Below are 7,398 nucleotides of genomic sequence, written 5' to 3'. Positions count from 1 at the left end.
GATCTGATGTGGGAGGGTTTGTTTTTCTCCTTCCCAGGAATCCCAGGGCTGGCTGAGATATCCTAATTCCATGGATTCAGACACACCACCCTTTGGAAAGGAGCTTTCCCCCAGAGTATTTTCAGCAGCTTCTTTCTTCCCCTGAATAATTTATTTTTTTTTTTTCTTTTCTTTTCACTCTGTGAAAAATGTAACCAAATTTTCCAGAGAGTTATTTTTCCTGCTAAAATGTGGGATTGGGTTTCCTGCTGGGTGTTATCCCAGTCATGTTCTGCTTCCACTTGCTCTGTTATCCTGGAAAACTGAGCTGGATTCAGATCAGTCCAATGCAGGGAAAAGTAACAAGAGCAAGTCCAACTTTTTTTCCTGAAAATAAAAAGAAACAACAAAACCTGAGGATTAATAATTTGTGTGATGGATCTCAGGGGAAACAGCTGGAATCCCTCTGGAAATGAGGTGTCACCTCTGGAAAGTCCTTTGAGCACCTTGATGGTGGAGGTGTCCGTTTCCTGAGGGAATTTGAGGGTCCATTTGAGGGAATTTGGGAGCCTGAAAAACTCAGATTATGTGGAAACCACTCGAATCCCTAATTTTGAGCAGCTCAGGAAAGGGAGAGTTGGAGCATTTTGGGGTTTGAATTTCTCATGTCCAGGTTTGGCTTGGGTTTTTTGCATCATTTCAGGAGAGCCAGAGGATTTCAGAGGAGCTCTAGACCCAAATATTGAGGATATTTTTTCTCTTCCAATACACCCACATGATTTGGATTGGGAAAAAAATGAGATATTTCCACGTGCAGGTCCCGTGATGGAGTGAGTGTGATTTAAATACCGTGCACCGAGGCAGAAATTAGGAAATTAGAGGGAAATCAGGAGCAGCACATCCCAAATCCAGAGCCAAGGAAAGGCTGGGAGGCAGCTGGAGCGAAACTAAGGCAAAATGCAAAGCAAAATATGGGCTAATAAATAAATATATTCAGAAAATACATTACTGTTCACCTTGGGTGCCTTGTAGCTCAGGGGAATTCTCACTCCAACACGTTTTCTAGGGTAAATATTGGATTTTCCCGCCTGGTTTTGCTCTGGAGGAGAATCCAGGTTGGAATCTGCTGCAGCTCCTGGGCCTAAGGAATGATTTTTGCTGCTCAACAGGGGATTTGGGGCTCGGGAATTGTGTCTCCCACCTTATTGTTCTCATGTGCTCGTGGTGCTCCATAAAAATCACGCAACGGGACATGGATCAGTCATACTTATGGCTTGATCCTGCTGCTGCATAGCTGATGAATTCATGGATTTAAGGCAAATAATCCCGATTTCATTACCAGCAAGTGCCAGAAATAAAAATGTGCTCCGAAAAACCAAATCCCGCGGAGTCGGGAGAGAGGATTAAAATTGGAAACGATCAAAAAGAATCAAGAATAAAAAAAAAAATCTATTAGGAGATATGTCAAAAAGCAAAGAGAGTGATGACATCTGCTTGCCAGCATCCAGCCCTCCAGCTGCACCTCGGAGTTTTGGATATGGGGAATAAAACGGGAAGGGAGGAGGGAAAAGGAATAGGTGGAAAAATCGGGATAAAGCAGGAGGTGGGCGAGGTGGGATTGTTGTTCTGTGCAGCTCTGAGGCTGAGATGTGCCCTAAGGACACTAATGAAGCTAAAGATCAAAGATAAAAGCGTGGGGATAAAGCTTAAAGGGCAACAGAGCTGATTTAATTCCCGGCGAGGGGAAGAGGAGCCGGATAATGGCCATTCCCGGATTTCCCGGATAATGGCCATTCCCGGATAGTGGCCATTCCCAGATAGTGGCCATTCCCGCTGCTCCTGGCCAGGGGCTCCTTCCCTGCAGGGGGGGAATGGGGAGGGGACACCACGGGCAGCCTCGGGAGTGAATGTCAAGTGGGATGGAAGAGTGGGAACAAAACCCTGGAGGGGGAGATTGGGCCATAAATGTGCAGGTGCAGCTCGCCCGGGGCCCGGTGGCCTCTCCTTCGGCAAGGAAAAGGGATTCCCTGGGAATCATCTTCCTGAATGCTCTTCTTTCTGATTTCTTCGTTATTTTCTTTCTTATTTCTTCTTTATTTTCTTTCTTTATCTTTGTTAATTTTTTATTTTTTCCTTCTTTTCTTTCCGATTTCTTCTTTATTTTCTTCCTTATTTCTTCTTTCTTTTCTTATTTCCTCTTTCTTTTCTTTCTTATTTCTTCTTTTTTTCTTATTTCTTCTTTCTTTTCTTCTTTCTTTTCTTTCTTCTTTCTTTCTTTTCTTTCTTATTTCTTCTTTCTTTTCTTTCTTATTTCTTCTTTATTTTCTTTCTTATTTCTTCTTTATTTTCTTTTCTTATTTCTTCTTTCTTTTCTTATTTCCTCTTTCTTTTCTTTCTTATTTCTTCTTTTCTTCCTTATTTCTTCTTTCTTTTCTTATTTCTTCTTTATTTTCTTATTTCTTCTTTCTTTTCTTTCTTATTTCTTCTTTCTTTTCTTTCTTATTTCTTCTTTATTTTCTTTATCTTCTTTATTTTTTATTTCTTCTTTCTTTTCTTTCTTATTTCTTCTTTCTTTTCTTTCTTTATCTTCTTTATTTTTTTATTTCCTCTTTCTTTTCTTTCTTCTTTATTTTTTTATTTCTTCTTTCTTTTCTTATTTCTTCTTTCTTTTCTTTCTTCTTCTTCTCTTCTTTTACTAAATCTTACATCCTTTATTTCACTTCTGGAGTTCATTTTGTGGAATCCCACACTGGTTTGGGTTGGGATGGAGCTTAAAGATCATCCAGTCCCACCTCCCACTCTCCCAACTTGCTCCAAGCTGGCCTTGGACACTTTTAGGGACGGGGCAGGACCATCACTGTGTCCCTCCCTGGGAGGATCCCCATCCCAGAAGGGTGAGAAGCACCATCTCCAGAGGGATATTCTCTGGAGCCCCTCAAAACCCATTTTAATTCCACTGTCACATGCCCTGCAAGGGGAGTTGAAGGAGATATTTCCTTTTCCAGAAGGAAATAATGAGGAAATTCAAACTCTCTTACTCAATAATCCATTTAAGCAAAGCAACCCTTCCAGGCTGCCCATCCTGCCGTGGCCCTTTTCAGCTCCAATCCTTTCTCCAACTTTTTTTTTACTGTTTGGTTTGACTTTAAAATGTTTCCCCCCGCCCGAGTTCTGGCTGGGAGGGCATTTTTATAAAGAGAAAACTTCAGCCTGCTTTGCTGTAAAGTGATTTTCCTTATTTTCCCCATCGTATCCAGGCCTGCTGGTGTGTGAGGGGAGAGGAAATCAGTCTGACAGGACCAAATGTTGTCTGAGCAGCTGCTCCTTCTGGCACCACTCACAGCTTCCCTGTTCCTCCTGATGGACAGTGGAAAAGTCCAGGAAGAGGCAGCCTTTTAACAGATAAAAATTCACAATTGTATCCAATTTCTTGGCAGTTTCCTGCTGGTGCATCATTCCCAGTGGATGTGCCCACAGCCCAAGGGGAGGGGAGAGCAGCAGCCAAGGCATCCTGCCAGCTCTGCGTTTTCCTGGGAACAGGAACCCCCAGGATTCTCATCTTGCCCAAAATCTGCCTTTGAAGAGGTGTTTGAGGGTGACTCCAAAGGTAAAGCTCCCAAATCAGTAAGGAATAGAATTAAGCATTTGCTTTTGTTGGTGGAGTTAACCATGGTCATGGGAATTCAGGGAATCCTGGAATGGGTTGGGTTGTGTTGGGAGAGACCTTAAACCTCATCCAGTTCCAACCCCAACACCTTCCACTAACCCAGGTTGCTCCAAGCCCCATCCAACCTGGCCTTGGACACTTCCAGGGATCCAGAGGCAGCCACAGCTTCTCTGCCCATCCTGGGCCAGGGTCTCCCCATCCTCCAGCCAGGAATTCCTTCCCTGATTTCCAGTAACTCTTCCCCTGCAGCCCCGGGGCCATCAGCTGTGTCCTGCTTCCAGGATTCCTCCTTTCCCACTGGGGGACTTTTTCAAAACCCAAATAGTTTTCCCCAACCACAACTTTTCCCCTTAACCCCCCACAGCAAGGAATTTGTGGCTTCAGTGTGTCTTTTCCAAGAATTCCTTGGGAATGATCCCCAGGACAGCCCTGATTGAGGGTCACAGCTGTTGTTCCTGCTGCAGGCTGGGGAGGAACAGACACTGCAAAGCCTCCAAGGTAATACATGACAAATAAACATCCCAAATCCCTCTGCAGTCATGGCACTTGATCCCATGGAAGTTTGGATCCTGATCCTGCTATTAAAAGATCCCTTCTCCCAGCTCTTGGCACCGTGGTCTCTAAACTGGGAAGCTGGAATTGCTGCTCCAGGGTTTATCCCACAGCTGCTGGGAGATGGGGGAAGGAGAGTCCAGTTCCTGTGTGTTCTTCTCCACGTGCTGGTCAGGTTTGCAGGAAAGATTCTCTTATTTTAGGCTTTTTTTTTTGGTCAATTTTATTTTAAATTTCCTTTGCTACACAGTTTCCAGTGGAAACATGAGCATCCTCCAGGAAGCTGGGTGTTGTAGGAAGGAGCATCTTGCAGGAATCAGAGAATGTTTTGTGATTGGATAAATGCATTTTCCTCTTTTCCCCTTTTAATTCCAAACAATAATCTGAGAGGTTTTTTTTGCTTTCCATTGTCCCTGTTTGGTCCTTCATTTGTCCTCCTCTGCACAGTGGGCAGTGATCACTCCTCGGTGGCTGCAGCCAGGAATTCCAGAGGGCTGGAGCAACCAAACTGATTCCTAACTGATTCCTAACTGATTCCTAACTGATTTCTAACCCTGCAAAGCCTTCAGGGGATGGGTGTTGTAATTCTGGGCTTTTTTGGCCAAATTTTATTTTAAATTTCCTTTGCTACACAGTTTTCCAGTGGAAACAGGAGCATCCCCCAAGGAGCTGGAATTTAGGGCCTGTTGTAGCAACCAGAGAATATTTTTTTGTTTAGATAAATATATTTTCCTCTTTCCCTCTTTTGGTTTAAAACAATAACCCAAGATTTTTGCTTTCCAGGGTCCCTGTTCCTGTTTGGTCCTTGGTGGCTGAAGCCAGGAATTCCAAGAAGTTGGAGCAACCAAACTGATTCCTGAATTCCTAACCCTGAAAACCCTCCACATTATGAGTGTTTTGGCTTCATTCCTGATAAATTAGGGCTTGGGAAATGAGGGCAAAACTGGGAAAACTGTTGAGTGATTCCAGTTCTTACTGAATTAAAAGTAGCATATTAAATGTTGTGGTTTCCCAACCATTGGAAAACCTCATCATCATCCAATGGTTTGGGTTGGAAGAGCCCTTAAATATCATCCAATTCCAGCCAATTCCAAGGGCAGGGAATCTCCCACTATCCCAGTTTCCAGCTGAGTTTGTCCTCTGAGAGGCATTTTATGTGGATCAGAAGAGCACCAGAGACTGAAGAAAAGAGGCCACCCTGGGTAAAACCTTGGGGTTCACTTGTTTTAATGAATTTTCCTGTATTAATTAACACTCTGATTGTCTCTGCAGGGACCTCCAGGACATCCTGGCTCATCCCTGAGCTGCTCCTGTGTTTCCATGGTCCCTGATGGGACTCAGAGATGTCCCTTGGAGGTGCCCCCAAAGCCCAGGGAGGGGATTTGGTGTCTTAAACAACCCCTTACAGAATGATGGGGCGGGTTTCAAAAGATGTTTAAATGCAAAATATAACTATTTATCTTCCAGGAAAACCAGGTTTCAAACCCAGGGGACATTCTCTGATTTTTTGGGTATTATTTTTGTGCTGGTTTCGGGCAGGTAAAAGGTGACAAAACTCACTTGCAATTAAAATATGATGAAGTCCAGGGGTTTTTTTTTCCCCCCACTTCTCCTTCTGTTTAACCTGCAGCTGATAAAAATCAGCAATTTCTAGTTCACACAGTCAAATGCTTGGACTGTGATATTTGTACAGCACTGTTTTATTTTCTGACACTGCAGGGACTGAGTTATTGAAGCATTTTTATTGGACTCAGAGAAAATATGCTGCTTTTCTACCTGATTTGAGAAGTTTCTCTTTTCTATGGTTTTTATAACCCATCTCCTGTGGGAAAGGTCCTGGAGTTGTAGTTTCCTGCCAGGTATTTCCTGCCATTAGTGAATATCCCAGAATGTATAAAAAGGTTTTGCCAAAGGACAGAAATGCTGTGTAATTGCACCCTTGAATCTCACATATATTGGTGTGGTTTAGAATTTGGCTGCAGCTGTAAACCCTGAAGAGCTGCAGAGGGAACTATTAGGAGAAGTTTTGTCTTTACAAATGCTATAAAACTGCTTTTTCTGCAGTGTTTTCCCCGTGCTTTGGACAGATAAAATCTCCAGCCGTGGGTGGAGTTTGGGTTGTCTCCCTTAATTTACCAGGATAAAAAGGTGTGGCTTGGATAAATGTAAACTGGTTGTGTGTCAGAACTGATGTTGTGAGGAGACATTCACTCCTAAGAAATGTCTGTGAATTTAAGTCAATATTAGTCAGGATTTAAAATCCTGATCATTGATTTCAAGTGTCTCAAGAGCTCGCTGTGCTCTGGGACCTGGGTCTGTGTGACAGCACCTGGAGATTGAATTTTGCTCCCAAAAAATGGCACAGACACCACAGACTTTGCCTCTTCTCCCCTTTTCCTGCACAGAAAATCATGGAATCCTGGAACCCTGGGCTGGTTTGGGTTGGAAGAGAGTTTAAAGCCCATCCAGTTCTGACCTCAGGGACACCTTCCATTGTCCCAGGTTGCTCCAAGCTCCGTCCAACCTCGCCTTGGACACTTCCAGGGATCCAGGGGCAGCTTCTCTGGAATAGGGGTGGTCCTTCCCTTTGTGCCTTTCAGTGTCTTTTTGGATTCTCATCTTCCCTGTGCTGGGAATTGCAGCTCCTTCAAGAGACAAGGAGCTGCAGAGTTTGGGTTGGGAGGGACAGTTTCAGCCCAAAGCACCAAATTCTCCCTTAGAGCAATCCTTTACCAATCCATTCATTACATTCTGCTTTATTACAGGTCAGGAAAGGGAAAAAATGCCTGGATGAAGTGGACTTTTCAGCCTCCCTGGAATTGAGGTGGCTGAGCTGGAAAAGGGGCTTTGTTTCAAATGCAGCAGTTTGGGAGGGTGCAGTGCCACGATATCCAGTGTGTGCTGGATTTTGGGGTTTTATTCCAGTGCCTGGGTGTGGATCCCAGTTTTATGGCAAGCAAGGTCAGTGCAGAGCTGAGCTTGCTTGGGGTGAGGCTGGTGGGACCTTCCCCTTGCCCCAGATCCCACCAGGGAGGGGGGTGGAATGATCTGGGTGTTGCTCTGAGCAACCTGGTCTGGTGGGAGGTGTCCCTGCCCACAGGGTTGGAACTGGATGGGCTTTAAGGTCCCTGCCACCCCAAACCAGTGTGGGATTCCATAATTTACCCTTCCCACCCACAAGCTTTGGCATCTGGCTCCTC

The 7,398-nt window shown here is 44.4% G+C and overlaps 1 long non-coding RNA gene across 1 annotated transcript; it reads left to right on the top strand.

Annotated features, from left to right (window-relative positions):
* The first annotated feature begins 4,128 nt into the window (after positions 1–4,128).
* Positions 4,129–7,105, top strand: LOC113953291. The gene is made up of 3 exons (XR_003529822.1): positions 4,129–4,373; positions 4,982–6,057; positions 6,964–7,105. It is a non-coding gene; the product is annotated as an uncharacterized LOC113953291 (long non-coding RNA).
* Positions 7,106–7,398: the final 293 nt, after the last annotated feature.

The sequence above is a fragment of the Corapipo altera genome, unplaced genomic scaffold (genome assembly GCF_003945725.1).
Source record: "Corapipo altera isolate COAL_440 unplaced genomic scaffold, ASM394572v1 68, whole genome shotgun sequence".
NCBI lineage: Eukaryota > Metazoa > Chordata > Aves > Passeriformes > Pipridae > Corapipo > Corapipo altera.
The sequence above is the reverse complement of the archived record's forward strand: the minus strand, read 5'-3'. Positions and strand labels throughout refer to the sequence as shown.